Genomic DNA, 7,909 nt, shown 5'->3' with positions numbered 1-7,909 from the left:
ACCTGTGAACATTTTCACAAAGTCGGCACTCGACATGCTCATAACCACATCAGCTGCCACGGGAGGCTTTCCGAAGCCAGCGCTCCCACCCTTGGTCTTCAGGTCAATGTACCAAGTGCCTCCACCATCACCTGGACAGAGAGCGAAGCGAGGTGAGGAGGCGGCACAGGCTGCTGTGCCCTCCCTCTCTGCCGCCTCCGCCAGACGCCACAGCCGTGTGCGTTTGCAGCGGTTCCGTGGCGGTGTGCACGCCGGCAGATGCTCTGCGAGGAGTCACCTCTTGTCCCCCGGGACACCCCAAGCACCACCACGTGCTGGGGCCGTGGGCAGGAGAGCCCCGAGGCTGCGCTTTGCCCACACAGCTGGTGGCAGCTGCCGCTTCTCCTGCGGCCCCGAGAGCGCCCGGCCCGGGGCCACTGTGGGGCGGCAGCGCCGGGACAGAGGCTCCCGCGGCACCAGGGCCAGCAGCTCTGGCGCCTGCCCAAGGGCCGGAGCAGCAGCCTCACACACAACGCAAGAGCAGCTGGTCTGCTCGGGACCAGCTTCCAAAGTGTTCCTGTTTAAAAACACCCCAAAGTGCCTTTTGCTAGGCATGGCTGCAAAAGCCATGGTCTTACCAGACAGCTCAAACTGAAAGACACCCTGAGTGCTTCTCACATACTCTTCAGTCACTACCCCGCGAATAACTCGGAATGTTTCTGCAACAGGACCCGATGGCTCAGCTGCAGCAGATTCTGTCTTAACCTGGCCTCCATTTGCTCCTTCCTGCTGGGATCCACTTAATTTCTTCTCGTCTTTGAATGCTTGGGCAGCACCTCCAAGAAATTAATTCTTCTTTAAAGGCTTCTGAACTGTAAATCAATTTACTTCGTTTGTTTCCAACTTTCAGAACTCTCCGAAAAAGGACAAGGGTTTAGAAAAGAGATATTGTTTATTCTGCCCGAGATGCAAGGCAGAGATTTTCCACAGTTCAAACCTACCAAGGATTTAAACGTGAGAGAATTCACACAGTGAAATCTACATAAATCTGCCTATCTAATACATAGTTTCCCCCTCCCTACTGCCTAATTGCTTACTTTGTGCAACCTTATGCAGTTCGTGTCACTGCCCCTGCTTAGGGCATCTTCGGGGGGTCTCTAGTGGTCCCTGGTGGTCGTTTGGGGAGACGCCCCCTACTCAGTTCCAAGCAAAATTCAGTTCAGGATGGGCAGAACCTCAGACTGTGTCAAAGAAGATGTCATCTTCTCAGACAGTTGCCAGACGGATCATAAAAAACAAAAGTTTTCCATAAACATTGAGCAACATCTGCTTAACCCACCTGATAGCATCTTTTTACATTTAAAAGAAGGGTTAAAGGGGAGAATGACACCATCAGCTTCCATCTGGATCAGAGATCAAAGGAAGTGACAGGGGCAGCAAATTCTGCTTCAAACTAGGAGCTTAAAGATCCAGAGAATTCTACTTAAAATACAAAGAATTCTGTTAAAACACATGAACTTGATCAGCCTTTTACTTTACCACAATGAACATGCACATTTAACAATAAAGGAAAGCTTTTGCAATTTACAAAGCAAATCAAGTTGAACACCCCATTAAAATACTGTTGAAATCTCTCAGGTGTCTTCAGTATCAAAAAATACTTAGGTCTGTTCTGTGAGTCCCTACAAAATAACCTGCACTGGAAGCCCAAGGAACTAACACCATCTGTCCCTGGCAGAACAGTCCTAGTGTGACTGCTCAAGGAGTTTTTCCAACAGAAAGAAACACTTCCATGTCTGCCTCCCCTGCCCTAGCCTTATCCCTATTTTGACACTCCTATAAAACCAGCTCAGCATTCTTAGTTGCCCTTCAACTTGACAGAATTCTGAAAAAGCAAAAGTAACGCTTTTCTAAAAAAACCCAAAACATTTCTGCATTTCTGTAAATCATGCAACTTTCATCTAAGATGCAAGACAGACTGGTTTACAATATAATTTTGCAAGACTGATCATATGGAGTCATTAAAGACTGGTCATTAAAGGAGTAGTTCCTGAAGAGAGGGGCTCTCCACATTCTACTGGAAAATGTGCTATTTTCCCTTTGATTTCTTTTCCCAGCAATATTCACCTGTGACCTTCACTATAAAAAAGGATTCTTTAAAATAAGGTACTGATTAAAAATGAAGAATGTTTCAAAGTCCTGTGCTAGGTAACATTCTTTCACTAGCTTTAAGTACAGAGGCTCTGTAGGCACTTCCATAAATCTCACCCTCCAAATGAGAAAAAGGGTTTTGGCAAATAGCTTGAATGGAGGCCAAATTCTTGAGAGAAAAACAAAATCCACTTCAAATCCAGAGGGTATTCATTATTACCAGAATTGATCAACTTGTATATACAGTTTATATATGTACATAAATATATTTATATATGTTTATACAGTGTATATATGGTTTTCCTACCACATCCTTCCATCTTCACTGCTACCATCAAAACTAGAAACCTTTCAAAGTTGCAAAGAAAAAAAAGTTTGAAGCTGAGAAACCATGTCTTTTGCCGGTATGTAGTATTAAAAAATGGTTATGAGTTGCAGAATTCCAACCAATTTAATGTAACTATGCAATTATTTTGTTACTAAGAAATTAAAACAAACACTTAGAAAAATTCACCTCCACTCTTCTACACAGGCCTTATTTATTTCTAATAAATTCTTACTTTTTCTGCCTGTAAAAGTTTCACGTTCGCCAACCTGGTTTCCTGGCCAATGCACCAATTTTGCCTAGTGGTTTGAGTGTCTTTTCTGCTGTGAGATAGGATCAGAGAAAAGCAAAGCAGGCCCTTTAAGGTATAAAGATAGATTTATTGACACACACACTAAAAGAAGAAAATGGGAATTGTAATAGGTGATCAGCCAATTTCATCAATAAGCAATTTTATCGAGAAATATTGCCAAATAGAAATTTGAAAAAGCCACAAGCAAAGGACAGCACTGAGCCCAGGATCGGTAGTGGGTGAACCTTAGATCCGGCCTCTACCGTGCCGTATCTCCCCTGTTCACAAAGTCCGCTTCTGCAGGGCCGGTTTATATACAGGGTTTTGTCCAGAAAGAAGGTTGCCTCATCCTTTTGTTCACTCAGTTGCTGTTCCATATTCATATTTCTTTTCTTCCCATCTCCCAGTTTGGTGAATAGCTTTCTGGGCAGGGCTGGACACTTGATTACATTTACAGGAACCGGCACTGGGATGCACACCCAGGCTGATGTAGATAAGACTTCCATCAGATGTTGATCACTAGGTCATTGGTAATCCCATCTTTGGAGGAGACCCATCTCCTGGTGGAGACACCCTTCTTTCTGTTGGAAATGGATTGCTTCCCCTGTTCCTGACAGAGGCTACAGTTTCCCAAAAGTCCTTTATTTCTTACATACAAAATTATTTTATACTACATATTTCTATAAAACACAAATTAATTCTAAAAAAACCATCACAGGAATCAAAATGAAATTTTCAAAAACACTTCTTCCCATAAACTGTTCACTTTCCCACTAACAACATCAAGAGACAAAACCTGTGATTTTCAGTTAATTTCACCACATAAAAATAATCTTTAATCAGTTCTTTGGGAGAGGTGCTTCTCTCAGAACTTCCATAGCAACATCTCACAAAAACAGTCCTCTGGTGGCTCTCCTGTCATGAATCTGCAGCTGCCTGAGGAAACTCTGCAAACAGCAATTTCCCCTCCTATTAGCAGTTTCCCACCAGCTGCATATGGTTCATAGACGATTTGGGGTGTCATTTTAACAATAACCAACTCCAGAGGCAAAGGATTTTCTTCATCTCCAGAACAAAGACCACTTTCACTTCTTCACTGGCACAGCAGGCTTCTTATCTCATCTCTCTCTGTTCAAATATCTCGTGGGATCACAGGATCACAGCTACTAATTCAGTACGCACTCAGTCAATTCCAGATACCTTTGCTCAAATCCATAAATCTGAATAATCATTTCTCCAAAATGCATATTTTTCCCATGGTTTAAAAGGATATTCTAATATATTAGAGTTCATTACCATGGCTCATAAGAGAAGTCCAACCTTAACAAGGCAACTCGTCAATCCTCTGTCACACTTAGGACTTAACTCTCTCTTCACAGTCTCATCCAGTGTCTCTCCAGGGTTCACTCTGCCCACTTTCCTCTCACTCAGAGAAGGATCAGCAATTTCGCAAGTCTCATCTGTCAAGGAAAGAGTTCATTTCTTGCCCAGGGCCTGCGGATGGTTAATTGATCCCTGCTAGGCAGCTCAGACTCTAGGATCTCAAGGCCATGGGGAGTGGGGAAGAGAACTCACACAGAGGGATCTCGGTGTGGCCTGGCTAAAGAATGTCTGCTGCCCACCCTTCGGTCTCACCCGAGGTGGCCCACCCTGGGCTCGGGGCTGCTCCTGGGGGCCCAGGGGGGAACATTTCCCCCGGCCCTGGCCAGCAGTGTGGGCAGCTGCTACCGGAGCCCAGCCAGGGCCTGGCCCCACAAGCCCAGTGGGGCAGCGGGGCCTGGCCCGGCAGGCACACGGCTGGTGTAACCTGCTGGCAAGCTGGAAGGGAGATTTTCCTGGCATTCTTCTGATTTTTAAGCCTGTGCATTCCCAGAGGCATGCCATCTTTCTAGTTGGTCAATCAAGCTATCAACTTCAAAGCCAGTAACTAGTTAGTTCTTGCTATCCGTGCTATATCAGCCCACTGCCATGTTTGGGAATTGCTTTTATTAATGGTATACTCATGAGTGTTGTTACCTTTGTTATTAGATATCTAAATGTTGTTTACTATGCCAATCAAATAGTAGTGAGTTTAAGTATTTTAAATATAATGTTTCTTCTGCCAAAAATTATTTTTTTAAAATATGTTGATATACCAGTATTCACTGGGGTGCACATTTGTTAATGAATGGGGGAAACAATATCATGCAGACCATGGGATACCAGTGAACTATGACCTATGCATGCAGTGTGATATTGCACAAGTGTTTTTCCTCAGTTAAACTCCCTTAATTTTTTTTCTCTACTTATTTCTATATTTATATGGAGATATATTCATTAAAAGAAGTGCTCTAAGATGAGTGATGATAAAATGTGAAATGTCACTCAAAAACATGGGAGGCTTGAAGTGGAGCAGCAAGGCGTGTCCCAGGGAGGACATACGGCGTTTTCAGAGCCAATTGCTGGCCTGAAAGACCGTCTCACTCTCTCCAGGACACTCAGGGCCCAGCTGACAGCGCTCACTAGCACCTTGCTCGCCGCCTCCTTTCCCATGGCTGCATTCCTTGCGCCCTCGGCGGGGTGCAGCCAGGTCAGCCCCGGCTGAAGGCCGGCACGGAGGCGCAGCTGGCGGAGGGAGGCTCTGGCGGAGCGCGCTCAGCGCAGCGGCAGCGGGACAGCCGGGCAGGCGTCGCTGCAACGCGGCACGGCGGCGTTGTGCAAGGTAAAAGGCCGATGGGCAAAGTACCAAAATGAAAGGAGTAGCTCCCGAGAGAGAAGGGCGCTCCACGCTCTCCTGCGAGTAGCTGCGGGGTGAGGAGCTAGCTCCGGGTGAATGCCGCACCATTGGAGGGAAGAGCATTTGGGAAAGCAGAGGGGTGTCCTTCTCCCTGCCCTCAGGACCCTGGGGTTTCTGCAGTGTAGAGACCAGAGCACAGGACTGCAAGCACAGATGCAAGGGTGCTCAGCCCGTGGTAAACCTGTGCTCCCCTGCCCAGCACCCAGAGTGAGAGGGGGCGAGCTGCAGGGCTACCGCGCAGGCACCAGCAACACCGCTGAAACCCATTGCTCGAGCCTTCCACCTTTTGTAGCACCTGTTCAAATGCGTTCTGCCTCTCATGATAAAAAAAACCTTCCAGGAGGTAAACTGACCCTCCTGATTCAGAGAAAAGCCCCATCACGCCAGGTTCCCTTATTACAAACTGGAGAGAAAAAACCAAACCAAACCAAAAAACCCAAAACAAACACTTGAGGGGAAGATGGCTGAACCATAATGCCCAGGCGTTTCTCTCTGCAGGTACTGCTGAACATAGCTGAAATTGGTAGCTCTCTACACATATCTACAGATATGATGGCTCACTTCCAAGGAGGACATGGTGGGCATGAGGCTTACGGTCTGGGCATGCAGCTATGGCAGTGAAGCTGTGCCTTGGTCATTTGGGCAGAGTGGCTGCAGGGAAAATGAAGGAAAAGCATGTCTGAAGTTCTTAGCAAAGCGCTATCATTTCCATCCCGGCAGGATGTCAACCCTGGGAAAGCAGGTGGGATAGAAGATGTTACAGTTGCAAAGTGTCCAGACAGCCCTTGGCCCCTTTAGCCTGCTCATGCCTCAGTTCATGCAGGACTCTACAGCCCTGTGACACAAAGAACTGCAGTGAAGTGAATCAACAGTCACCATTATATTAATACACAAACTAGTGCATCCACTCAGGGCTCACTTTGATTTCTGTTGAAGTCGGTAAAACCATCAAGTCTCAATTCCTCCAGCAGGTTCAGACATACCAAGTGATTTCCCGTTCTGCCATCAGCTCCTGGTGAAACCTAAAGCCCTTGCAGGGTGCTGCACAGAATTTCTGTGAGAGCTGAAGGGAGAAAGACAAGCGAGAGGTGGAACGTGATGGAAGATTTGCTAACCACAGTAACAGGTGGTCAGTATGGCAAGGATGGGAGGAGGTCAGTCTTCACTGGGCAGCACAGGGAGGAGGAGGGAAAGTTACGTGTGCCAGGCATAGAGGCGAGGGTTGACCCCACAGTTACTGTGAAATAAGAGAGGCACCAGCGGAGAGGATGGAGGATTGGTGTGGCTGGGTGAACAAAGACAAAGGATTCTACTGCAGGCTTTAATCACAGAGTCATTAGAGTTGGAAGGGACCTTTGAAGATTATCTACTCCAACCACCCTGTCAAGGCATGGTGACCCAGAGCAGATGACACAGCCTCTTTTGAAATGAATAAAATGGAAGAGATTCCCATTTTCTTACACAGTCTGTCATTTGTTAAAAAGGTTGTACTGTTTCAAATGTTACGCCAGTTGTAACCTGTCTGTTAAAAAAATTATGCTGTTTGTACCAAAGTTTGTACCCTCAAAAATCTTATTCCAAGTTGTATACCCCCTCTAAAACCCCGAGTTCTCTTCCCCTTCCGTCGGGCTAGGCTGTCGCCATTCCCGCCGGCTCCTCGAACTGCCGGCCCCGCCTAATAGGAAAATCCAAGGACTTCCATGATGCACCACTCCAAAACCGAAGTGCAGTTGCCGGCAAACGGACTCAAAAGCCGGGACCCAGCACAAAGTCCAGATAAAAGGGAGACACTACAACACCGAGAAGACCCTCAGCTACCTAAGGACTGAATTCTGCTTCTGCCGCCTCGCCATGACCAAAAGAGACTGGGAAACAGTAACACCCCTAGACCACACGAGCCCAGTTGAGTTCCTGGGGATTCCCGCGAGGCCAGGGCTCCCGGCTCTGCGGCGAGAGCAGCAGATTCGTCTGACACCTCCTCAGCGGTGGCCGGAACAAGAACGGCGACAGGAGCGGGAACAACGACAGGAGCGGCGACGGCGCAGGCGACCCCTCGAGTTCCCCTTTAAACGAGCTGACTAATAAAGGCTTTTCAAAGGAGCAGATCTCCTGGCCCATTTTTAACATCTTTAGGCAGCCTGTTCCAGTGCTCTGCCACCCTCAACATAAAGAAGTTCTTCATCATGTTTCAGTGGAATTCTTGTGGTTTAGTTTAGGGCCACTGCTCCTTATTCTGTCTCTGGGCACCTCTGAAAAGAGTCTGGCACCATGGTCTTGGCATTCACCTTAGAGATACTTATATGCATTAAGGACATTCCCTCCCGGTCATCTCTGGACTGAATAGGCCCAGCTCCTGCAGTTTGCCCTCAGAAGAGAAATGCTCCAG

The 7,909-nt window shown here is 47.0% G+C and overlaps 1 long non-coding RNA gene across 1 annotated transcript; it reads right to left on the bottom strand.

Moving 5' to 3' along the window:
- Positions 1–791, bottom strand: LOC136374618 (uncharacterized). Its single transcript, XR_010745935.1, has 2 exons — positions 618–791; positions 1–131 (listed from the first exon to the last, which is right to left on the bottom strand). It is a non-coding gene; the product is annotated as an uncharacterized lncRNA (long non-coding RNA).
- Positions 792–7,909: the final 7,118 nt, after the last annotated feature.

This window comes from Sylvia atricapilla, chromosome Z (assembly GCF_009819655.1).
Source record: "Sylvia atricapilla isolate bSylAtr1 chromosome Z, bSylAtr1.pri, whole genome shotgun sequence".
Classification (NCBI taxonomy): Eukaryota; Metazoa; Chordata; class Aves; order Passeriformes; family Sylviidae; genus Sylvia; species Sylvia atricapilla.
This window is presented reverse-complemented; position numbering and strand designations above follow the sequence as displayed.